General features: G+C 39.0%; 1 protein-coding gene across 9 annotated transcripts in view; it reads right to left on the reverse strand.

Moving 5' to 3' along the window:
* MEF2A (myocyte enhancer factor 2A) overlaps window positions 1–26,564 on the reverse strand; it is an 81,988-nt gene that overhangs the window by 54,979 nt on the left and 445 nt on the right. Inside the window, exon 1 of one of the 9 annotated variants that reach the window (XM_086849583.1) lies at window positions 25,991–26,085. The exons of the other annotated variants lie outside the window; for them this stretch is intronic. The gene's annotated coding sequence lies outside the window, so the exon portion shown is untranslated. Of the gene's footprint in view, window positions 1–25,990; window positions 26,086–26,564 lie in introns of those variants that run through there. 9 annotated transcript variants of the gene reach the window in all.

Below are 26,564 nucleotides of genomic sequence, written 5' to 3' on the forward strand. Positions count from 1 at the left end.
TTTTTCTTAATTTTACAATAAGAGAGAATAAAATACATATATAGTACTGTTCAGTTTCCTATTAATATATTTACCAATGAGAATGGAACTTTCTGGTTTTGCAACATGTTAATACTTCATTAATCTTCTTCAGGCTCACTGATGCATCTTTAGATAACACTTAACATACCGTTAAGTCATGGCTTTAAGAAAAAATATTATCATTGCAAAATCTCTTTCCAGAAGTCTTCATATTTCATCAGTTACAGCAGTGACACTCACACTTTAATTACTGTTACCTTGGCTCATTACTTCTCCCATCTCAATTTAACTTTATCAATAGATCAGAGAATACAGATAATCTTATTTTGCACAGCAACATGCATCTGGCAAAGGTGTAGCTCATTATCTCGGCGTTCTCACAATGGCTCTGCCCCACTTGTCACATCTCTGTTTATCTCTACTGCAATCAGCAGAGCACACAGAGCACTGCCATCCCCCAGACCTACTCGCTCTACAGAGACAAGAGATGTTTCACAGTTCCTGGAACAAAATTCAGCTGCAAAATCCTAAATTCACCTGGTCAGATTTCTGTGCAATTCTAGACAAGCGGCATCACTTTTTTTTTGTGTATGTGGTCACTAATCGTTTTCATCCCCTCGTAGATAATTAAGTTTAAAGGTTTGCTCTGTTCCTTTTTTTTAAAAAAAATGTCATGCCAGGGTGAATTCAGTGAGAGGATCATTTTAAACATAAGCAACAATATATCAAAGCAAACTTAAATTCAGGTTTCTGGCATTTCTATATGGAAATCCTTACCCACACTGAGCACTGTTCTTCCTTTTGTCTGAGAACATGATTTAAGTAGATTATCCTTCCTGAGGAGCACTGAAGTTTTTGTGTGCGTGTTTTGGAGGGGGAACACTATTTTACAGCCACTTAGAATCTCAGCCAATAACCGACATGTAAAGGAAAGAACATTCATAAACCAAAACAAGACAAAAATATCCATCTATACAAGTTCTGATTTACCATAACCACATCTCACACTAGATTATTTTGCAGAAAAAATAAACACATAAAAGCAGCATCAGAAAAGCACAAATACAGTGCACTACTTTTACACACAGTTCAAAATTAAACAAGGTGCCAACTGAGCTAAATCAAGCAGCATCGTGACATAAGATTCAAAATGTACAGAAAATAAGACAGGCAGAAAAAATACTTGGAACACAGCACATACCGTAGGACAATATTAAGAGATCTATTACTCTTATCCTTCAAATATTCTCTTTAAAATTGCATTCAAATTCTGCAGGCTGCACTCCACTTTCCTTGCAGCAAACGCCAAAGCAGCAATTCTGCAGTCAGGTAAAGCAGTGTCTGTGCTCAGTATATTCAAACTGACTGGTGTACTGGTACAGTTTTCCCAAGGCAAGAGAAAATAACACAGCAAATTTCTCCCTAAGAAAGATGTAAATAAAAGGCATTTGTGTCTTTTACTGTCTTCTACCGGAAAAAAAAATCCCAGAACATAAATTATGAGGTAATCTTATTTAACACAGTTTCCTTATTGTAGAAAATTTTACCAATTTGGAACTTCAGCCAATTGATTCTTTGGATTTGCAGCAAGAGTTCTAGAACTCTGTGACGTCTGAACACTAACTAGTGAGTAAACTTCTAGTAATTCTTTGTTACTATTTACAAAGAGGGAAACTGTCCCCTGTGCCTGCAAAGTACAAATTGTTGAGGAAATACAACAAACAGCCACAGGACCAACAAGTTCAACACATGTTCCTGAACAAACGTTACAGCAATCAAAAATATTTACAGCTGACTTCAGGAATGTAATGGGATACAAAGGCAGCCACAGCCTTCTGTGGCTTTGCTTATACCTTATATCCTACAGAAAGCTTCCTCAAGTCAGGCTTCAACCCTAACAATGCCACATTTTTTTGAAGTTCTCAGCAAGGGACAAATGTGAGTAGATGAGAAAATGGAAAATAGAAGGATTATAAACAAGATTCTTCCTTGCACATTGTGCCCTTGTAAGATGGGTTCTGGCTTCCAAGTTTGGCTTCAGTCAACAGTGGCTTTGTGACGCAGAGCACTTTACGCTCCTGTTCTGTACTTGGGAAACATCTTCCCATGGTTTGGCTCATCCTCAGTTATCTGCCTCTTCCTGATGTTATAGATCAGCTTTTCTTCATGCTCTGCACAAGCCACAGGCTCCAAGTTTCTTGCACAACTCCCATCTGTGTTGGCTTTTTGTTAGAGTTTTTTTTTACCTGCTGTGACAGGCAGTCTCCACACCATTTCTCTTTCTTACCAACTACAGACTTCCAGTCTTCCTGAGGATTCCATGTGACACACACGCCACTTTTAAAGGAAACAGGACAAGAAACCCAAGAAGAAATATGACAGAGAACACACATCAATGATCTATAAGAAGCTTTAAATCACTGAACAATTATCCAGAAAGCTTTCTTGATAATTTATTCGATGTCTGATTAAATGACAGCATGCAGTCATATTGTTGAAGTGCAACAATTATAAACCAGACAGACACGACAACATAATGCTTCAAGCAGCCTGCATGCCTCAGAAAGACACTCAGCAAACCATAAAGACGCCTACGTGTTTCTAACAAAGATTAGTGGCAAGTTTCTTACACTGTGGCTGCCACAGCCTTTGTTCAAAAATCAATTTCTGCTTTTAAAATTCAGATACACCACCAGTTCAAACTTCTAAATAAGAATTTTTATAAAGCTATACTAAGTATATACTATATCCTTAGTATTTCTCAGATATTAAAACCACATTTCAAAGGATTATTCCCATCTCTGCACTGTTGTAAGCAAACAGGCCCATCACATTTAAATGAAATAAACCACAACTGCTGCTGGTGGAGGAGCTACAGCAGATCACAGAGCAGGTCCTCTCCAGACATGCATGGAGACAGTTTCTTTGTAATTCAAAAATTTCAGAATCCAAGGCAGACAGGTAGCAAATAATAAAATAACATACAAGTGAGATGAATCCACTCAGCTACACCTTAGCTGTGATAATCTGCAAAAGGATTGCATACAGGCGGAACTTAGGCAGCATCAAGGAACTGAGGAAAATGGTGCTGGGCACCACAGGCAAGAAACTGTCTGACTTTCATGACCTCTCCAATGTCAGCAGTCACTTTTAAAAGCATCCTAGACTGAAATTCCTTACAGTCCAAAACATTTTATTGATCCAAGTACAAGTGCACTTCATCTTAACGGTGTTACTGCCCTCCATTTGGATGTCCATATTCTTAAGATCCATCACGAGCTAAGACTGTCCTAATCAAGTACAGGGCAAACCATTAAAACCAGAAGTTTTGTACATTAGGATCCATACCCCAACACCTAAACTTACTGTGGTAAACTTCATTTTTATCAAGAATATTATTCAAAATATATTCTGCTTCTGCATATGAACATTTTTCGTTTTTGGCAGGTGATGTCCGGTAGTCTGGGTACTCTTATGTCATTAACATTAACCCAGCCACTTAGATTCTCTTGCAAAAATGTCAACTTAACTACACTGATAATAGAACTTTAACTCTTTAGATAAGACTAAATGTCTTGTGTCTCTAAATGTCTCTGAATATAAGGTGTTCTCTGAATAGAAACCTAATTCTAAAACTAACTTCCAAACTCTTGTGTCCTTAGCAAGAAACTAGCACACACAGTCAGTTAATATGGTTTAGTTGGTAAGTTGAAATTCAGGATGCTACAGTAACTCTGTGACTTGTTATTACCCGCAAGATAGGTGAAATAATTAGATTTTACCATTTGCTCTTTCCTGCCAATTGCTGCAAATGGAAAAATTAAGTTGTTTGACTTTAAGTAACATTACTGCTTCACAGCAAAGCTATGTGATTCAAGTGGTAGATAGCAACATGTATTAAAATATCTGATTCAACAACTTCTGGAGTGAAATATTCCATTACTATAAAAAGAAGTCAGAATTCTCATCCATTTGTTCCCATTATTGTATTAAAACCAGAAATCCTCGAAACTTCAAAAATATTTCAATTTCTCTTCCTGTCAACAAACCTTGACAAACATTTTACATGAAGGGGGCCACTAAAAAGGTGAATCAGAAGATTCAGCTGACAGAAGTGAAGGGCCAGAAAAACTTTAATCAAGGTCCCAAGCAAGAACCAGTTAAATGGTCCACACAAACATATAAAGGCCTTCTGATAAATTATTACACAAGTAATGCATTACATCACCGAGGAGCCAAATAAGAGCAAGGAATACTGAGAAAAGAAAGGTACCACAGAGGTGGCTCTTAATGTATTTGAAAGGCAGCTGGGCTATTTTCTGGGCTGCATTAAATAGCTAGGAATCTCAAGCAAAAGCTCCAGATTATCGTAGACTTCCCTTACTGAAAACCTTTGACATGAAACATCAGATGCAAATGTGAGCTGTTTGGAAGTGTAAGAGCAACGTCTTCCCCTTCACCGCTTAGTTGGTCAAGTTGTATCTGATGCAATGACTGCCTAGACCTAACAACAATCAGGGTCCACCAGGAATCAAACTATAGCTGGTACTCCAGACCCACGACTATGCATTAAAAATTAAAAAACTGCCAGAAACACCAAGAAGCAGCCATGAAACCACATCAGAAGAGAAGACTGCATGATCTCTTGCACTATTAGACAGAGTGGACATCTCAGCATTTAATTATGGTATAATGCATCAACAATTTAAACCTGCTTGGAACATCCACAAAACAGTGCGTATTTCACACACACCGCTGGATCCCTTCCATCCATGCTGTCTTCATCCCTGACAGAATCCTAGCTAAGAGCCCTTAGGAACCTTATTTGAGTTGCAAAGCAAATGCAAAGCAGTTAGTTGTGAATCACTTCTTCAAGGTGTATTGTGGTTAAGAGCAGTTGCATTCCACCATAAAACCTGAATACTGCCTGTAGCCCTGGTAGCTGAAAGTGTGCAATGTGTAAGTTCACATGCCTCAGTCAACCCATGAGCTGGGAAAAGTGAGATCAAGCTGGTTTTGAACTCCTCATGTGAAGTGACAAACTTATTTAGACACAGAAATTATTTTCATTTATCTACCAGTATCATTAGAACACAGGAAGGCAACTGCAATCTTTTCTGTTCCCTTCTCATACAATAAGGAATTTTCTCTTTCTGAAAAACTGTATGTACTTCTTTATCTGGGGAAAAAAACCACTCAGATATTAAATACATTTATTAAAGTGAATTCTGTATACTAGAATCAGATGCTAAATGAATTATTTTACATTATTTCATTTTACTCATTCTACATAAATAACCTGTGAACATGATTATATGGAATTATATGAAGAAAAAGTAAACCACAGCAAATTGACACAGTTTATACACAGCTTTCAAGAACCTGCTGAGAAGCATTCTTGCACCTGCAAGAAATCTTAACTCCTCTTAAAAAAAACTTCATTGTTGAGTACTCTGGGCCTTCAGAACATTAAAGCATTTCTCTCTCACATGCTGACTGGAAGCCTTGCAGCAGCTGAAGCAATAAATATTGACAGCAAGCTGGCAAACAGCAGATAGCAGTGCTCTGCTCTCCAATTTCACCTGCCTCAGCAAAGACCCAGCCTGGAAGGGACAACACATCCAGGGCCTCTTCAGCTGTATTATTGCTGCTCTGGCCTGTATTGAAAATGTGTTTTCCCCTCCAGGACTGGTGTACCTTTGAACATACCTGCTTTTCTATACCACCCTGACAACCTGAACCACCTCACTGCAACAGATACACAGCAACAAAGCTCTAAATGGCTACAAATCATACTGCAAGAAACTTCCAGCATCCAGGTCCATCCTGTTGTGCTCTTTCATGATGCTTTGCAAGTCTTGCACACGAGGCCACACATTGCTTAATAAAAACTAAACAGCCAACTCAGAGCAAACACTGGAACAGCAATATGCCAAAATACAAGATACTCCTGACAGCTCACGAGAACTGGAATTAGTGGATTTTAATTAGGAAACTGTATTGATGACTGAGTTCTGCTTCTCCCTCAATTCTCACCTCATATCCTCTACTTTGAGGTAGGATTACACAAGCTGTAAGGAAATGCTTTTAGGCTTGCTTGAAGAAAATTGAAAACAAAACACTGTGACTACAAAATTCTGTCTTCCCACTGGGAGAAATGGATCCTTCCAGCAATTCACTCCCTGCATTCAGACACACTACAGATTGTTAGCTGGTTTTTTAGCAGACTCCATCCTGCTGCCAAGTTAACAGATTTTTAAACTGAGATTTGAAACAAAGACTTCTTAGTATAACCCAGAAGGCTGAGCACTGAGCTGGACCTAGTTCTCAAAACTTGATCTTATGATTTCACCTGGAACTCATACACTTTACCCCTGCACAGACACACCTATGATTATGGGCTGTGTTTAGATTTGTAAGAATTCACCAACATCCAGTGTCATCATTTTCTCCAGCACACAGCTTCACTGAGGGAGGGGTGGAGACATCTTCCACGCTATAAACATTTGCCTGCTTTCAAAGGAAGATAGGAATCAAAACAAGCTTACCCTGTACTTCTAGTAGACACCACTCTTAACATGTTACATCAACCAACACTTGTGGAGATTCTTCCTTCTAGCTTCTGGTAGGTTTCCTTCCTCTTTGTCTACCACTGAATGTACTTCATTTTGATGGTAATATCTGATTAACAACCTCAGCAAGCTTTTAGAGGTGGCAGGCACTCCCCTTTGTAAGCTTCACTTACCCAAAATAACTCAAACCCTTTAGTATTCCACAACAGAAACAGCACCGCATAAAATCTCAAGGCCACCATCACAGCACAGTTTGGGAAGAGATCTGCCTGCATGAACCCGATCCATTGCAAAGGAATTACAACATTTAAAGCAGCACTGAGCTTTGGGTTAAACAGAGTAAACCAAGACTTCTGCTCTCACACCCTACTGCTGCCAAATTGTTCCATCTGCATTAGCTGCAAGATGTCAGCTTGGGCAAGGAATGGAAGAATTATTTAGTGCATTTAGAGAATTCTCTGATTAAAAAATCTCATTTCAGTCAAATGGGTGCCCTTGCCTAGGTGAAACAGAAGCCACAATATTCCTGAACAGGATGGTAACACCCCATAAATTTCCAACGCAGAAGAGTGATGCTCTCAGGTCTCAGTGCTTTGTTCTTTTTTCAATGACTCCAGTTCCTTCAGGGAAAATTCTCACTGTGCACAGCTGGAAAAAAGGCACTAAAGGGAAGATCCGGTCCCCAAAAGCAGAAGTGTTACAGAGGACAGCAGCAGAAACAGTTAACAGTAATTTTGTCTGTGACATTTTATCTAATTCGATGCCACCTAGCACAGAACAAAGACACAGACCTGACGTTTTAAATTTAGTAGATGCAAACAGGCATTGAAAAGAAACTGATTTTCATTCACTTCTGAGGATTCCACCTCAAGGGAAGGTCTTTCAAGGATGCACATGATATTCTTTGCCCTTCTGAAAATTAAATCAATTAAGCACAAGACTCAGTTCTTGTAAAAAAGTTACTTAGAACAGCCATGAGGAAAGGAACAGTAAATCATGAAACTGAAGAAATGTTTGTCAATAACACTGACTAACCCACAACAAACTGCAGCTTTTGCTAGAGGTCTGAGTTTCCACCAGTGGTTCTGCAGTGTCTCAGATCCAGGCTGCTACTGAAAAACCAAAATTGGAAGTCTAAAGAGACCTTGTTGTTTTCATATGGCATTAACTCAGGAACTTCTGCAGAAAGATTATTGATATTTTGAACCACTTAAAAAGATCAACCATGGCTTCCAACACAACTACACTCTGCAGGGCTAGAAACAGGACCTATACTAAGGTACGTAACGGATGCTTTATGGAATAAATTTCAGTTCTCTATAATGTTTAAGACATTTTAATGCTACTTTACTATGTGCATCCTTGAAGTATACAAAATCTACTGTGCTTCCTTGCAATTTTCTGCAAGTGCAGTATTTATCAAAACTGCAGAAATCAAGAGAAAGGATCTTCCATCTCTGAAGGAGTTCACTGGTCCATAATGACAGTGCATCTAGAATACAATAAAACCCCAAAATCCAAGAAAAAATTATCCAGAAGAAAGTGCCTACATGGACTTCTCCACAGGAAGAGACAGAAAAAGCTGATAGCTGGAAAAGGTATGTTAAAATCACAGCTGGGGGAAGGTGGAACCCTTCATGCCTCTGCTTTCAGCCAAGCCTCACTGGCAGGACGTGGGAACACCCAACCTAGGAAAGAAAAGAACTCCCAAAGCATTCAGGAACCCATCTGAATCTTCCAGCTTAAGGAACACAATCATGCAAGCCTGAGCCTAAGGAAAACCTTCAGCAACGTGTTGGTAGAAACACCATGTCCCACATTCAGTATTACAGCTCCACTTTGCTGCTTAGATCCACCCCAGGACATTTCTACTCACCCAGGCCCACAGCTGCTGTGCAAGAACCATGCTGCTACCACAGGGAAAATGGGATTGTGCCACAAAACAGGAATGATGAGCAAATCACCTCACTCTCTGCTCAGCACAGGACATCAAAAATCCCTAAACTGTAAACCAAAATCAACATCACACTTTCTGCAACAAATCAGAAGGGAAATTTTATTAGGATTTTGCATAAGCGAGATTATATTCCATTAAAGAGATTATCCACTTTTTAACAGTGTCTTGATAGAGGACTTATGTGTGCCACTCTTCCCTGCTTATCATCTCCCAAATGGTGTCCTGTTAAATCTGCAGGAGGCATGTAAATGACACTTTAGCTTTTAAGCACAGATGATACCAAGACATTCTGACAATAACACAGCACTGCCAAAATTTACATTTGTGGGTTTTCTTAAAGATTAAGTACCTGAGGATCAGATTGCTATTTTCAGATTTCATTTAAAATTTAATCTTTGTTCATAATGGTAGCAGAAAACTGAACCATAAGAGCCAGAAAAGCCCAAATAAAACACTCCAAAAATTATGGTGGGTTAAAAAAATCTAACTTCCTTTTAATTCTGTCTCCCTTACACTTATATGCAGAGATGTTGATGCAGCATTCAAAAATCTAAGTTTGTTACATCCCAGTTACAAACTGTGTCTCTTTAAATAGTTTGATAACATTTTATTTAACTAACAGAACTCTGGAAACATACAGAGAAATGTTAACTTTTGAGAGCTTCTCTGTTTTATTCACTTGTATAAGATCACATGGTTACTAGACACATGCATGCTAAATATATTACATGCTACCATGGCAGCAGGTCAGTTCTGCACAAGCTGCTTGTATTAAATTTCTCCTGTAAGTGACATTAGAGTTTAGCTCTGCTCCAGCACATATAGGAAGAGGCTTCACATTCCAAACTACCATCTGAAGGGGAAAACTATGCCAACACAGTAAGAAGTATGCCTATGCTACTTTAACCCATTTACTATTTTAACACACACATGCAAGCCCTGCATTTATGTTATCTATATTATGAATTTTTCAGATTCAAAACTCCAAAGCTAATGGCTTTGTCAGAATCTTTTGCTATGAAAATTTAAGGAAAAGGTCACTCAATTATAGTCGAATATGTGACATGTTAAGATTGACGAAATTCCAAACACTAAGTGTCATTAACTAGGTAGGGTATTCAACTACATTTGAAATCTTTTACTGGTTTATTAAACTGTCTGGGTACACAGTAACTACTACAACACATTTTAAATAAGCATCATTGCATATTGTAACAATTTCAGAGCAGATGTTCTCCATAAAAGACAGTGACATATTAAAAAAATCCCACATATTGTCTCTACATATATATTGACATGTCTAGAAATACACACACTGGCATATAAAAAGCACAAACAAATCTGAGTTGTCAAAATTAATGGAGAATACCCTGAAAATATTTCATCATCCTCTGTTACGGTGCTTTCCTATGTAATACTACAAGAGGACACCACTGCAGAGAATGCCTGCCTAATGGGGAAAGGAAGGTAAACTCTTCAAAAATCAGCCTCTAGACCAACAGGGGGATGTTTCAGATCATGTGTTTCATGGCTTCAGATTGGTGCCTTGGGGAGTGGGAAGATAAAGGGGGAATAGACTCGATCACCAGGGTCAAGAGAGGTTATCTGCATTCTGCTGGAGGAATATGCATTAATCCTTTTCTTTTCCTAAGCACAAAGGAAAGCCTAATTCAAACACTTATCAGTAAGGCTGTAATCACAACAAGCTTCAGCACCAACGCTGGAGGCAGAGGGAATCATAGAGACCTTTGGTAAATATTTAGGCAGCTAGCCCACATAAAAATCCCGGACTGTTGCTACTCTAGTGCAACCATATCCACAGGGGGTAGGTGAAAGTTCTCATAGACCTACTTTAGCTGCAATTGCGTGTTTGCTGCAACCCAGAAGCACATCCTGACACTGCTCCTCTTAAACAGAAATTTTGTGAGATGGTTCATACTTCATTGGTCTTCCCTTTCCAGCTGGAAAAGGCTGGAAACCAGACAGAACTACCAGCAGGTAACCAGCTTACCCACAACAAAGATGTGCTATGGGCACACCAAGAGAAAAGGGAAAGGCAAAGGTAGAGATACGCCTGGATTTTGAGCAGATGATACTCTAAACTAGCTCATTATTCAGAGTCCTCCCTTAATTACTCTGCAGAGCACACCAGCATTTATCAAATAATACACTAAGAAGAAAGATACAGAATACCGTATTTTTACAGAAGGAAATTATTATAACACTTTTCATTTTAGTCACCCCAAGGTTAAGCACCAAACTATAAAATGTCTGCAGTATGGTCCTGATATATTGACCAGGTTTCATTTTTTGGCATTAGAACTTCTGCTCTAAGGGACCATGTTGGAGGCACAAAATCATCTCTGATACAGGAGAGATTTATTTTTTAGGAGGAGAAACACTTCTATTAGCTACACACAGAATATGTATTCATTTAGTATCACACATTAGCACATGATTGAGAGCCTTTATCCGGTCAAACAGCGTCACATGGACCAAGTGCTAACACACAGCAGAACTCTGCCTGAAGCTCCAGCATCGAATCTGGGCCATTCTTGCACTTAAGGTTTCTGTGCAGCTGCTGGGAAGATTTCCCCACCCCCTGACCCAGGGGAGCACAGAAGCTGTCGCTGCGAAAAGGAAAGGAAAAAATCCTCCTCAAGAACCATTCTTCACCTCGGCAGAGCTGTCACAAAGGTGAACCCGGCTGAATTATCATGTTCCAAACTTGGCATTTGACTTGTTACTGCTTGAATATTTAAGCCATCGCTTTCCTATCTGCATCAGAGCTGAATTTTTTCCTTACATTTTTTTTTATATCTTTTCCACATTGATGACTTATGAGGTGCAAATCACTCTGACCTGCTATTAGCGAAGTCCCAGCACTGAAGAACAGCACAACACAAGTCCCAGCACACCAGGAGTATTCAATAACTCGCACATACATTGGATTCCTTTCGCAGAAAGGACACACAGAACTAAAACCAAGAGCTGTACTGATAAAGAAACCCCACAGAAGAGTCATGAAATAACCAGGAAGTGGAATCTACAAATACAACTTGTCTACAGAAAATACTTTTTTCATCTTTTTAAAGAGCACATTTCAGACTGTACAATTAAAAAGCAGCTTCAAAGTTTTATCAATACAGTAAAAACTAAATAAAGAGCATTTCTTCTGTCAGCAAATAATATTAAGGTGCTACAGAGAAAAGTCAGTCTTACATATCACATGAAACAAGTTTTGACTAAGAGTAATAAATGCTCAATATTATAAAAAGCACAAAGAAATTCCACTGACCTTGATAAAGGACTTATTTATTTAATAAATAGCTTTGTGAAGGACTTATTTAATTATCTGCAGCTGTGAAGTGCTACAGGTTATTCTTATTTCAGAAGCAAACAAAAACGATCAACAACAGGCAGAAATCAAAACCTATCCAACATGATTATCAACCAAAGTAGGCCTTGCACAGTGTAAAACTATGCAAATGCCCTGACTTTTAGATCAGATAGTAATTGATTTCTCCAAAAGTGTTGGTATCTGCTTTTCAAGACCCCAGGTGAAAAGAAGAAACAAAAAATCTGTTAATGCAACATACCCAGCTAACAGATATAGAACTGCATTCATAAAAACACTAGAAGACATACCAAAATGGAAGATAATAAATAAAAGAAAATATACTTGCCAAGAGTAGAAGCCACAACACTTGCTTTCTCAGGAGAAAATACACCAGCACTTTATTAGATAAATCTGCCAAAGAATTTGCCATCTACCCACCAGGAAGTGAAATGAAAGAAAGCTCAAAAAAATAGCAAAGACAGAAGGGGGTGTGGTGAAAATACTTCTTGTTTACTTGCAACTATCTAAAAAAAAATTATAGAGAATAAACAGCTGAAATCTGACATATTCACTCATCCAGATCATCACACCAAAAGTCACAGGCAACACAGCTTCAGCTGCTTACAGCACTTGCTTTTAGCCAAGTCACACATCACACCACACCTCCCCTACACAGCACCCTCCTGCCCTGTCACACTGACAGAGGACAGAACACGAGATTGTTAAACTGCACCCAGGCAGGGAGATGCAGATTAAGGCATTTGCACAGGGTCAGCAAGACATCCACAATTTCAAAGGCAAAGCACCAATTTTAAATTTTCTCAATGGCAAAAATACTCAAAACAGGATAAGGTCTGCCAATGAAGTAATGTGCTGCTAATCTAATGGATCAGCAGACAAGTTTGAGGCACTAAAGTCCTCCAGGTTACAATGTGCACTTTTAATTTAACCTACAGATATCAACTAGAGAACTGAAAAAAAACCCAGAAACACAGCACTTGCACAAGAAAATTATTTCTAATTTTTTATCCTGCATATTAATAAATAGCAAGAGCTAATGGAAATAATACTTGGCAGAATACAGTCCTCAGCTAAAGCTCTCACAGTCAGGCATCCACTTGGTCAGGTCAAATTACAACAGGTAGAAACTACCATTATCATCCAACTATTATCACACCCCAAGACCTGTATGCTGGACACTTCAGAAGCCTCAGTCACACATAGATACCAAAATTAAATAAAATTATTATGTCCCCTGCTTTTCCCAATTTGTTAAAGGCCATCTGAGCCAAATCTCTCTTAGAACAGAGACATCAATCTAGACCACAGACAAGTTTTGGAACTGCAAGTTTAACTGAAAGCCAAGCTTCATTGTAGTTTAATCACCTAAATTAAATACATAAACAAGATTTCAGGTTTTTTAAGGACGACTGATTTAAATTTGCCACATTAGTCTACTTTTGAAGGCATTTCACGCAGTAACACTTGCTGAATCAAAAAACATTAGTATGTTCTCACAACACACAAAAAAATGACTAAAACACGTCTAACAAAGAAACAAACAGGAAAAACAAAAGTTGGTGGGTGCTGTCATTTGCTTTACTGGAACACATTAAATAATTTCAGCACTGTTCCACCAAAGATGTAAAGAAGAGCTGAGACAGGAATTCACAGCTACAAACCACACAAGACCACGTGAGAAGATGTATCCACCTCAAAACGCAGGTGGTACTGCCATCCTCATCTTGCTAGTGCATAATCACAACTGAACATATTAACCCAGTTTCCCAAAGCCTTAATGATGACAAATATGACACTGAAAACATGTTTTTCACTAAGAAACAGCTTTGCCCCATTTAGGTGCTACAACTAACGAGCATTTTGGGAAATGATAGATTTTCAAGCAGTAGGGATAATGAACTAAATGCTTTCTGTGTGCTATCCTAACATGCCACTGACTGGCATAGCTACATTAAATGAGTTTAAAGGTGTCCTGTATACATCTATCTATCTATATACATTTATCAAAACAGCTTTACTGCCAATCTAGAGGGGATCTGAGGAATTCTAGCTGAACAGACAATTTCCCAAATCTGGACTAATACAGGAGACAAATCTAGTGAGTAATATTTTTCCTATTGTATTGCTCTTCAGTATAGTGCCCTGCCAAGTCTTTCAAATGACAGTGTTATTAAGATAAGACCAGGAAGATAACTGTACAGGAAAAATAGGCAAGGCCTGTTTATGGGATACACAGACCTCAGATCTGGGTGAAGGATCTTCTGGTTTAGGAGATTTCATACATAAACTTGCTTGAGACTAGCAAAAGAGCACTAGAATTCAGAACTAATTTTTTAAAAAAATTTCTTCAAATGGTATGGATATTATCATTCCTCATTATCCAAATGACTCTGAGCATCTCCAGATCAAATGCATCCCCCCACAGGCAGAGCGTGAACCCCAGGCAGGAAGAAGGCTATAGAACAGTATCTCAACCCACTGGAGCAGCAATCAAAGTGTAGAAAAGCTGTGTTCATTAGATTGAACAGTGAGACTTCAATATTTATTATAGATCTAAAAGAGAAATGTACAGATTCACAAAGAATGACTGCACTCATGTTCTCTAAACAATGCTAATCCAACTAAATATCACTCATTTAGACAGATACATTGCTTTAATTATGCTCAAATTGTCTCCTATTGCTAAAATAAAAATTAAATAATTTAATTTTGTATGGGAATACAGCAGAGAAGGAGACAAAGACTTGGATTCAAAAGTTTATGTGATTGCCAAAAGGAGAAAAAGACTGTTCCCTGCACACTCAGGAACCATTAAAACCCTTCAGCATTTTTTGCCAAACATGGTTTCACGTATTTTTTACAGTGCTTCAAAAGGTTTTGCTAAGGCAACTTGTGTATTGACAATAATACAGCCACCACGCTGTATTATAAAGAAGACAATAGCAAGATCTGAGTAATGTGTATTAAAGAAAACACATTCACTACCATGGGAACCCTGTCAGAATTCACCACTACTGCAAGTCATCCACAGGAAGCTTTTCTGTGCTTGACTTCCCCGCCTAATAATCTCTCTCCCAATACTTCTAAGATATAAACATTAATATTATAGCAGGGAACAAGCACACAGGCAATGCCATTGGCCTACAGCATTTTCATCTAAATAGGTCTAACAGACACAAGGAGACAGTAGAAAGAATTCCAGAATAAGATCTCTACCACTTACGTCATCAGTACAGCCAAGGGTTTCGCTGGAACATTGACACTAATTCACTGAAAACTCATTGTAAGCACAGTTAATGAATGTGAGAGAAACCAGGAAAAAAGAAAGAAAAAAAATCAACTCCACACACACAACACAAAGAACCAAGCATTACAAGAAATGTCCCAAATCCCACTGGATTTTATCTAAAGTAGTTAGGAAGTTTCACAGGAATAAGTGGACCTTGTAAAGTAGTTTGTTACAAAAATTTAACAACAAACTACACCATGCTAAAATCATGCCTAGACCAAGCTTTTGGGATCTACAGCTTAAACAGGAAGAGAGGCAAGTTCCACATCCCAGCCTCCATTATAGAGCAACTCTATCTGCTTGCATAAGAGCACCAGCGACAGCAGCAAAATAAAACCAGAGTTAAACATTAAACTACATATAGGACTTGCCTGGCTACAGCAATTTACAGGAAAAGCTCAAGGAACATTACAGCATATGCAAGACATTAACGTATAGTTAAAACTCCTTTTCTCACTTCCTGCATGGAGGCAGTACATCAAATCCACCTGGAAGAAGAACTCAAATAACACAAGGAGAATATTTTTTTAGCTATGTTTTGCAGAGTCCAAATTAGTTTTTCAATGAAGGTCTGCAAACTCAAATGTAACAAAAGCATCTCTGACAAGATTGTTTTGCAGGGTTTTAGAGATGAAAATACAGAACATAAAAGCACAAAAGTTTATTCTGTCCAGAATGAAGAGTTAACAATTCAAAAATAGAACAAACATCCTTAAAAAGCATTTTACACATTGAAATAACAGAACTACATTTTCTCCTCGAAGTCAAGAGCAGCCAGCATTGGAGTGCTCCAGCATGAGCCACTATTTCACCAAATAGTGACTTGTAAACTGAATGCTGAAATCCATTTTTAATCAACGAAAAAAAGCATGGTAACAACACATAACTTTAGGCGTTTATGAATTTCAGAAATTGCACTCTTCTACTGAAATCCAAACAAAGGGACATCTTTCAGAAAATACAGAATAAATCACATCACAAGAAATAGCCTGAATGTACTGCAGATCAAGTTCCTTTCCCTGCATAGTAACAAGAAACAAAAAGTACTCTAATCCCTTGTTCAAGATTGTAGCAACCACAATAGCAACTGCAGCAGAAGCTTTTCCAAGAAAGGTATTTTAAATGTAGAGTTTATCCCTCAGAACTGGTGTACCTACAACAATCTTCATTAACACATGCAATTGTGCCCTCGTACAAATTTGTATTTGTCTAAAGAGATAGAAATGAAGAAGTCAAGGCAATTATAGAAAGTATGAAACCCAGAGATACAGTCTCAAGGAAGTACAAACATTAATGGTCAGACACTTCAAACTTTAAAGGTCTCAGACCTGAAACACTGGCAAGTTTGAAACAAGGCATTTGAGGTAAGATGAGGCTCACTCCTTCTGACCTGTAAGGGTTGATAGATACTAAAGCTAAAAATATAAAAAACAACCCAAGGAAAGGAACTGAATTTTTTTGTTTCCATTCCACTCACATCTTGGTTGAAACCAAGGAGAAGTTGCTTTCTAGTTACTTTATCAGGCTGTTGTCAAATTCCTGAAGGAAAACATTTAAATCCTAGCGCAGGTGAGCTGAATCATTCATGTTCAAGGTCCACTTACATGCTCAAAAGATTTTCACCTACTCCTCCCTTCCTGCTCAGTGGGCCCAACACATTTCTGTGGTTCACTGCATGTGACGGGGACTGGGCTGGCTGTCCCGTCACTGTCCCAATACTGCCACCAGATCAGACTATTTTAAGATAAGCTAATTATGCCTATAAGCCACTAAGACTAAGCAGAGGAGACCACGAAGAATTAAAAGCAGAGAAGCACAGGTAAGACCAAAGCAAGAACTGTGATCTCAGCTCTTCCAGATAAGAAGCCTGGAGGATTCTTTGTCATACTGCAACTCTGAATTTTAGTCTGTGCTTACTTTCTCCTGCTTCTAACAGTCGTAAGAAGCACAAAAGGAACTCACATGAAAGGCTGTTGTTCCCTACACCTTCAGAAAATTAGTCATTCAAGCCTTAGAAAAACAACACACCAAAACCTCTGTGGCTCACTTGTCGGCATTATCTACATGCATGCAAGACAGCCTACAGAAACTAACTTAGGTGTCTTAAACAGCTCTGAAGGAAAATCCTCAGTTAGGAGTTTGTTGCAGAGAAAGTTTTCAAGAAGTTTATCAGATCATCTTCTCATTAACATTTCATTCAAGGACTGAATGACTGAAAAGTAAAAACTTTGGAGAACTACTCAGCCAACACCCAGAAATATTGTGGTAAGTTTTATTGAACAATTCAGCCCTCAAAGAAAAATTTGTTTAAAAAAAATGGATCCATAAAGCACAGATACAAGCATCAAATGGGGGAAGAGGTGAAGTGGAGGCTCTAGATAAATTTATACTAATACATCTTAAGAAGATAGGAAGACACAAGGAAGAAATAACAACTATCTTCCCATATGCTTACAAGCAAGCTTCATCAAAATGAAGATATATTTATTTTGGTGAATGAATTAATTCCAGCCTGATATTTAGATCAACCCAAATACATTGAAAGCAAAGCAAATTAAGAAACTGAATGCAGTTTTAAATCACCCTAACTTTAAGTTTTATTTTAATAAAATTAAATAAAAACATTTAAGAAAGTAAGAGTTTGCTGATAATAGATTAGATCATTATCGATGATTAAAATCCTGAAGACAGAAGTATTTCTACAGCTTTATAACTTTTTTAATAAAATGAGGTTTACTTGACCACAAGTCTATTCTCCCTCATTAACAGCTTCTGATTATATTGGCCAGTTTCAACGAAGTGCCATAGCAAATGCACTTTTAAAAATAAAAATAGTTATTTTTGAGATTCCCTAAAAGTGCTGCAGAATTGTTGACATGGTGTTTGCAGAGAAGCCCTGGGCAGAGCAGTGCCCTGCAGTGACCAGAGGCAGCAGGTCCTGGGGGATGCTTGGGCAGTCAGCAGGCACCTGTGCTCAGCCTGGCCACAGCTGGCACAGCATTTAAGATAGCTGAGAACTGAAGAGAAACACACTGTAAAGAGGGGATACTCTAAAAGATCACAGAATAACAGAAGAGTTGAAAAATAAGGGAGATGGAAATTCTCCATCTTATTACTTGCAAAGCTTTATTACTTGCAAAACCACTTCTTTATTATTACTGTTCAGGCTATTTTTAAGTTTACTTCCACCATTTCTCCATATTTTAATAACATAAATAGAACAGGCTACAGAATACAGAATAAAATTTTCATATACACACTGTCTTTGTTCTTCCCTCTTCCCCATACCATGTTTCACTTGCTCCTCAGCAACCCAGCCATAGAGCTGGAATCCTTTTATCTCATGCAATCACACTGGTTATGCTTGCCTAGAGCCAGTGTTAACAGGACAGTCTACAGATCCTTTAATGACTTCATTCTCCCCCGAGACAAAAATTAGACGGTGAAAAGAATAAAACAAAAAGGCAGCAAAACTCAATAGCACCCAAGAGTAACACCAGGTTGGCTGCAGCCTCGGCTTGCTCTGAAGCGTTTCTTCAGTCCTGTGGCAGGAGCTGATGGTTTCGCTCATTCGGAGGCTCAGCCAAGGTCCCGGTGCTGCACGGGCACGCCGGGATCACCAGAGGGAGCTGCGGGGGCTCCGAGCGGGGGATCCGGGCTCGGATCACAGCCTCCTCACCCGGGGCAGGTCCTTCCCTCAGCTTTTAAGAAAGAGCAGTTTTTACTTGAGTCTCTTCGTAGTGGGAACCTTCCGATCCCCTCTCCCATCGCAGCTTCTCAAGCGAATGACTGTCACTTCCTGGTGGAATCTGGTGCAAATTTTACATAAGCGCCTTGTGCTAACACACGACTCGCTGTAAATATGCGTACGGCAACAACGGGGTGCACAGACTTGTTCCAGGGCATCCTCAGGAGAGGACTGTAAAATCAAGGATGTCACCACTAGGCTTAACTTGACAGGACAGGAGTCCAACTCCTCAGCAAAAGCACAAAGGGAAAACTACAAATAGAGGCACAAGAGACAGCGCCCCAGTGCAGCAGAGCCGCCTCCAGCGAGGGCAGGCTGGGGGGATCTGCGGGAAGATTTACTGCCAAGCAGCTTGGGGGATAACTGCGGGCTATCAGGTTACATTGCATCCCACCGGGAATCCAAGTCTCCTTTGGAGATAAGCCTAGGAAAAAATTCAACCAGGAGTCACCAGGAGCATCAGAATGCCTTGACAGGAGCAGTGGTTGAAATGTGCAACTCTCCCATTACCCTGTTTCACCTCCCGAACAAACCACTAGTCTTTTAAGGTACTTTCCTCTTATTTTGCATACGGCATCTAAATGACTCCAATATACAGGAACATTACGTTTTAAAACATAGAATTTCTAATCCTTTCAACACATTTTACTAGTTTCTCGAACATACTGAATTAGCAGTGATAAATAGAAATATTGACCATTAGCTTTTTCCTTTTTTAGGGAAAAAAAATCATTTAACAATTACAATAATTCTTGTTTCTGCCCTCTTCAAATTTCATCTCCTATTAAACCCAATACAAAGCCTGGAGAGTATTCTTAAATTTCTCTGTCCTTCACTGAGAACAAGTGATTTCTACAGGATTTTGTAATACTGATTTGATAAAATAGTTTTTAAATTTTAGTTGTTTCAATTGATAGCTAGTCAGGTTAGCAGTTTTCATATTTGTGACAAAAAACAACAAGTACCTATTTAAAACTCATTATTATTCTATGACATCCAAAGCCATTACATATTCCACATACTCCTCAGGAATTTTCGGGGCATTTGTGTTAATAATTATAACTTCTGAAAATCCCTCATATTCCGTATCTTAAATATTCAACAAATTCTTGCTTCCATCAACTGACCACATCTCTCTTCAGCCATCCATGATTTTGACTCCTTCTCCTGAAGATGGAATTCTAATTTAGTGCTTCCTAATGGAAACCATTAATACTTGTACTGCTGGCACTTTTTTCATAGCCCAACATCTCTCAAAGCAAAGATCTCCACATACGTTTTAGTGACAAAAAGTTAAGACACCACCATTTGGAATGCTACGAACAAACATAAGGAGAACAACAAGAAAATAAAGCATAAAAACCCCAACAACAAACAAACCACAAAATCCCCAATGCTCAAAAGAAACACAGGAGGATATTAACAAAATCTCTCGGATGAAATCCTTCTTCCGCACTCTAAAGCTTCAAATCCCTGAAGCCAACTATTCAAGTAAATATGTGTATTATTCAACTCAGACTAACAAACATAATTTGACAGCCTATAGGCTCAAAAATTTTAGCAGAAAGTGTTCTTCCTTTTTTGTAGGCATCAAGTGAAACAAATTATCTTGTGCTGTACCTTTGACTCCCCCTCTTCTACCCTGAAACCAAGGGGATTCTGAACATAAATTTAAGACACCTGACTTAATTAAAACCTCATATCATTAGACAATAATTTCAATAGCTTCAAGGAAAAATAAAAATTCTGAAAATTTCAGTTTATTACCCTCAGTGCCTGACAAGATAATAAAAGAACAATAATGATGGAATATCCCCTTTTCTCAAACATTCTCAGAAGACTCATTGCTTTGAAAGCTCACACTGGAAGCAACATTTTTAAATTGTTCTATACACCAAATTATTAGCAGTCATTCTTGTCAGCTTACAGATTTTACAACAGGATGCATGCAGTCATATCAGGAAGAGGCAGTTGCTTGTGATAGAATGATACTAAAAACAAGATGTCCCTAACGCTGATAACCTTACACAATGCTTCTGAGCTATACCATACATGTTTTCCACATGATAGTCAATTAAATACAATTCAGAACATCTGGAGAAAGATAACCACTTAAAAACCATAGGGTTTTTTGATATCTGAGGGAGAAAAAATATTACAGCTTTTTTTTCTCAGCTCTTGGATTCAATTATTACAGATTTTGTGTGATACAGTGTGCAAAGTCACTTTATCCTGACACTTTCCAAAAGTTTCTCTAATGGACACTGCCAAGGCTAGTTTGTTGTGCCCTTCATGGCACCTCATCCTTAGGACATGTGTGTATATCTGAGTCCCTGGAAGGTTCAACCTCCTGCTTACTCTCTTCTCTTACTACTGTTTGTAATTCTTCCATACCATAAGGGACACTAAAATAATCTCTGAATTCTGTTTCTCAACTCTCTATGCCACAATCTTCATGAACAAAATGTGTAACAGCATAGCCCCAGCACAGCTCATTCACAGACATGCTTAAACAATTATATAGCTAAAAGTTTAATAATTTAACCCCCTTGATCTTCCAAACACAAAGTGATCACAGAAAATGAAAAAATCAGGCCTGGGTATACTGGTATAAAACCTCAACTCTGGTCCTGACCACAGCCTGCAAGAGTCACTGCAGGTAACAGATGACACATCTACTTTACATATTTTCACAGGTCTATGGTCAGCCTTCAAACAATAAAAATAACACCAGTCCAGTCCATGAAATCCTAAATTACAGTGTCAGAAGCAATCTGGTTTTCAAATGAAACTGAGTTACACAAACACTCAAAAGGATTTGAAATAAATGGGGAAAAAATCCCTCTTCACCTCTGTTATCATCATAAAAGTATCACGAGCACAAACCCATCCATTCTACACACCCACTCCTAGGTGATCTCTGACCATGACACATTTTTCTCTGAGTCAATTAGCTCCTGATTAGAAAAAAAAGTAAAAGATGCTTTGTCATCAGAGCCCTGTACACAGACACTTACAGCAAGCACCTTTCCACCTCTCTGCTTGGCTGGTAATTCCTAGCACCTACTTTTTATCTTACTATACTTAAAATAGGCATGCAACAATTCTCAGTAACTCCTAGTGAAATCACAAAGCAAAGCAGAACGCGTTTTCAAGTTTCCAGGTTGGCCCATAAGGACTTTGCTAGAATTCAAAAGCTCTCCGGGGACAGAGGCAAATATAACTGGGAGACCTACCTAATTAAGCATCACTAACATTTTGAATATAAAGTAGTTAATTCCCTGAAAAAAAATTCAATTAATCACACTCTTATTAAGAGGGATGTATTTTCTTCTGATCATAGAGGCACGCTTGTAGCGCTGCAGCGCACGGAGCAAAAAGCAGAGTGCTCCTGTACAAAAGGTTCTGTATTACCCTGCACCAAAATTTTGAAAAAGACTGGTCACAAAATTTAGTCTGCCTTATTCTAATAAAAATCCTTCCTAATTCTTCACAGTAGACTCAGATTAAGAATAAAAGGAGAAAGATATAGATAGATATAAAACATAGGTATAATTTAAAATATTCCAACAGGGTGATTGTCTTGGACAGGTGGGGGTGAAACCTCAGGAACAGAGGAGTCTTGCAAGATACTAATTCCTCTTTAGTGTCAAATGGAAATGAGAGTACATGGTACAGGGGTTTATGTTCCTAAAGAAAGTTATATATTAAATATAAAGAAATCTAGAAACATTCTTGTAGAACCATTAAACAGAAGCCAAAACAATAATGTTGATTAAAAAAAAAAATTGGTGCCTTAATATGGAGGGAAACAATTTATTCTTTTCAATTCCCTAAGGAATAACTTGAAAGATCAAGTGTTAAAATAAGAATGCACCATATGAGGGGAGTGGTCAGAGGTAAAAATCTAGATCAGATGCTTACTTTCAAATAAACAAAGCAAAATATATTATTGCAGACTACGAGCTCATTATTTATTAGCTGGTGCTCTACCACAGAACACATGCTGGGGGGGAGGGTAACTGTCATATTACACAGCTGAAGGCTGGTTTGAACTCTCAGTAATACTATTTTGTTCTGTTACACTAGATACTGCATCAATGACCTAAAATGCATTTTTATGAGCTGTCCAAAAAAAAATGCTCAAGTTTTTTACTGGAAGGTCCACAAAGCTAACTCGGGGGAGAAGTGAAAGAATGTCTTGTGTCATTTCCCAAACTTCCTAAGACACCCAAACCACCTTGCAAATATCCAGGGGAAACACCAGCTACGTTTAGTTATTTCACATCTGACTACACCTTAAACCAAGGGGATTCTGAGTATAAATTTAAGACACCTAAATAAAAACCTCATACCATTACATACCTTAAAATTTTTTATTCATTTCACTGGCAGGAGTTAAACCACCCCTACATCAGCACCACCTCTGTAACAGTGACAAGTCCATTTAGGTAATCACAGCACGGGCCTTGCAGTGCACAGGAAGGCACACAAGAAAAAAGGGAATGCTGTGTTTATATTCCCTGGTTACTTCACCAGAGCTGATGGAATCAAATCTGAACACAAAGCACCAAACTCACCCATATTATCCCAGACAGAGATTTTGACTTTTGTTCCATTTGATCCATTGAAGAACACATTATTACACATGTGAAATAATGTCTTTCCAATACAATAAATGTGAAAACTTAAAGCGATTTGTGCATTAAAAAGCACATACATTGCCACATGATGCTCCAATTAATTCAAAGGAAGATTTGTTGCAATGAGAAGGAAAAGCAGATCCCAGTGCTATGCACACATTACCAGGCTGCTGTCAGGACTGAGTAAGCCTAAAGCCCAAGGTTTACACAGAATATTTAGTATTTTAAATATAAAAAATTAAGAATTTGGTGAGGCAAGTAAAATGTTCTAATGGTAATTTTTAGAAAACATACACTTTAAAAATTCAACTAAAGCCCACAGACCTCTCTCAAGCAAGGCACAACAAACCACAGTTCTACCTAATTCAAGATATTCCTTAGGAAAAAAAAGTTGCCGAACTAATTCAGATTTGCTCATTACACAGCATTAGCCTACACTTCTTTCGGTACCGCTGGAGAATTAATCAGCTGTATTTTGTTAGGAGGGCTGAGAGCAGGCAAGGTAGCACGGCATTGTTCACAGAGCAGAGTGGTGCCTCCAGGCTCTCCGAAGCAGCGCTCAGGCCCAGAATATACAGAATGACATCAACAAGTTATCTGAGAAACGTGGCCAACATTCTAAAATAAACCCATAAAATCTCTGCTGCCCGCATTAACCAGTTTAAGGTGAACCACACACACTTCAGCTCAAAGGTTTCTAAATAAGATGAGTCTTCTGCCATAATAAGCCGTTTTATTCTGCAGAATTATTTCAAGTTTGAATGCAGCCATGTCCTCCTCATTGTGCTAGTCCAACATGACTCAATTTCCCTAAGTTCATAAAATTCAGTATTCGCTTTCTTCTCCATCTGCAGTTCCACAGAGAAAGAAACTCGTATTATAGGGACCTAAATCCAGGGATCTGCACATATGCAAAGCATTCCATGGCCCCGCTCACTCAGAGGTGAGCACTGACCACATCGGTTTAAACACACACTGAATAAATGGAGCAGGACAAGCAAACGGCAAGCTGAAGCTAGTGTATTTCCACCATCATCTCTAAATGCCTGCTCACAAATAAATCACAGAAACGCTGGAATGCTCAAACTGGTTTATATCAGCTCCAGGGACAGAAAGAGTTTCATGTACACCAAAGCTGTCCTGAGGTAGAGCCTGTCCCTGACATTGAGGGATTCTTCCCATTTACAGATGATCCTCCTGTGCTACTACACGTGGACCAAGCCAACTACAGATGTAGGAAAGAATTATGGAGGAGAAAAATAACTGACCAGGGCACTGGGTTATTTTCTTTATGAAATTCCGAACTGAATGCTTTCAGTCAAAAAAGGTTCATCTCCAGCTGCACCATCATAATCCCTTAATATCTTGACAATTTGTTTCATTCTCTTATTTTTGATTAGCTGGCTTAACAAGTATAGAATTTTAAAATATCATTTAATAATGATACCCTTCAGAGAACAAAAGCACCAACATTACATCCTTTATTATAATTTATTATAATCCTTCTAAATTATGTAATTGAATAACATGTCATTTTGCACATATTCTAGCACCTCAATGGGAAAAAAAAAATAGTTGAAATGAGGAACTTCACACTTCTCCCCCAAATGCAAATCACCTGTGAGATAGGAGGGAAAAAACCCCTAAATATTACATTCTTACATGTAAAAGCATTTTAAGTAATTTTAACTACTGACAGAATAGATGACAGGAATGTTGCCCTGGTATTTTTTGCACAACTCATTTAAATACCAGATAGCAATAAGAAGACACCAGAATTATCTAACAAAATATAGCTGGCTAGTTCCTAAAAATAAGAATAAAAAAAAACTTGCATAAGGAATAATTATGTGTAGACAGTTCACATAACTAAGCTCGGAAACTCATAGCCTTCCTCATGCTATAGAAAAATTTCCCAGGCTGTGAAAAAGGTTTAAAATAAATACATCTGCATTACCAATTCCATATCAAACCACTTTATTTTCCTTACTACTGTTTACAAATTATTGCTTTTCCTTCCTCCTTTGTACTTCCCAGAACCCCTTTCCTCCACTGCTCATAATAATTTTAGTCGCTGTATGGCTATGGGACACAATGTTTTTACACTAAAAATAAAAAAAAAACCCTCTTCTTAAATTATCTTTTTCGCCCCTACCGAACTCCAGTTTCTCAACTCTGAAATTAATAACCTGTCAAACAAGGCACTATGGTCAGTATTTCTGAGCAATTCCACTCTCCTCGCCGCTTAGCATCTCAAAAGCACGTAAAAATTTATTGCAAAATATAGCTCCATAAACTTAAAAAATTTTGTCTTTCCAGTCAGAAGCGGACCAGTCCTTTTTCCTCACGACTTCTGCCGCTGAACACAAAATCCTGCTGGCAGCACAACCCCGCCGTACCTTCATCCTTCTCCCTCTGGACAAAACACCCTCTGGTTCACACATCAGGAGCGGTTCTCCCCCTGCCATTCCCAGCACACCTTCCTGCGGCGCACAACTCCTTGAACCATTCCCACCTCCCCCTGCCCGACCCCCGGCCGCTCCCGCCGGCGCATTCCACGGACGGGTTCCCGGGGAGGCTTTTCCTGTTGGTTCCCTGCTCGCTGCGATGTCGCCTTCCCCAGCGACACCCAGCACAAAGGGTCCTTTCCCCGCACCCCGGGAGCTCCAGGGCCGCGTACCCCACCCTCCTTCGCTCCCTCCCGCCCGGTCCCCGGGCAGATCCGCCGGCCTGGCCCATAAATGTCCATCCCCTCCCGCAGGAAGTTCTGGGGAGGCCCCGGGAACTCGCTCACCCCGGGACCCCGTCGGCTCCCCCCGCTCCGCTCCCTCAGAGCGGGATGGGGCCGGCGGGGGGGGACCCTCCTTCCTTTCCCCCTTCCCCCTCCCGCCAGCCCCTCGGCCACTGCCCCCAACCCTTCCCGATCCTCGGGCTGAGGGAACACGCCCCGCGGGCCGCGCCGAGCCGGGACCC

This window comes from Cyanistes caeruleus, chromosome 13, assembly GCF_971803275.1.
Source record: "Cyanistes caeruleus chromosome 13, bCyaCae1.hap1.1, whole genome shotgun sequence".
Taxonomy (NCBI): domain Eukaryota; kingdom Metazoa; phylum Chordata; class Aves; order Passeriformes; family Paridae; genus Cyanistes; species Cyanistes caeruleus.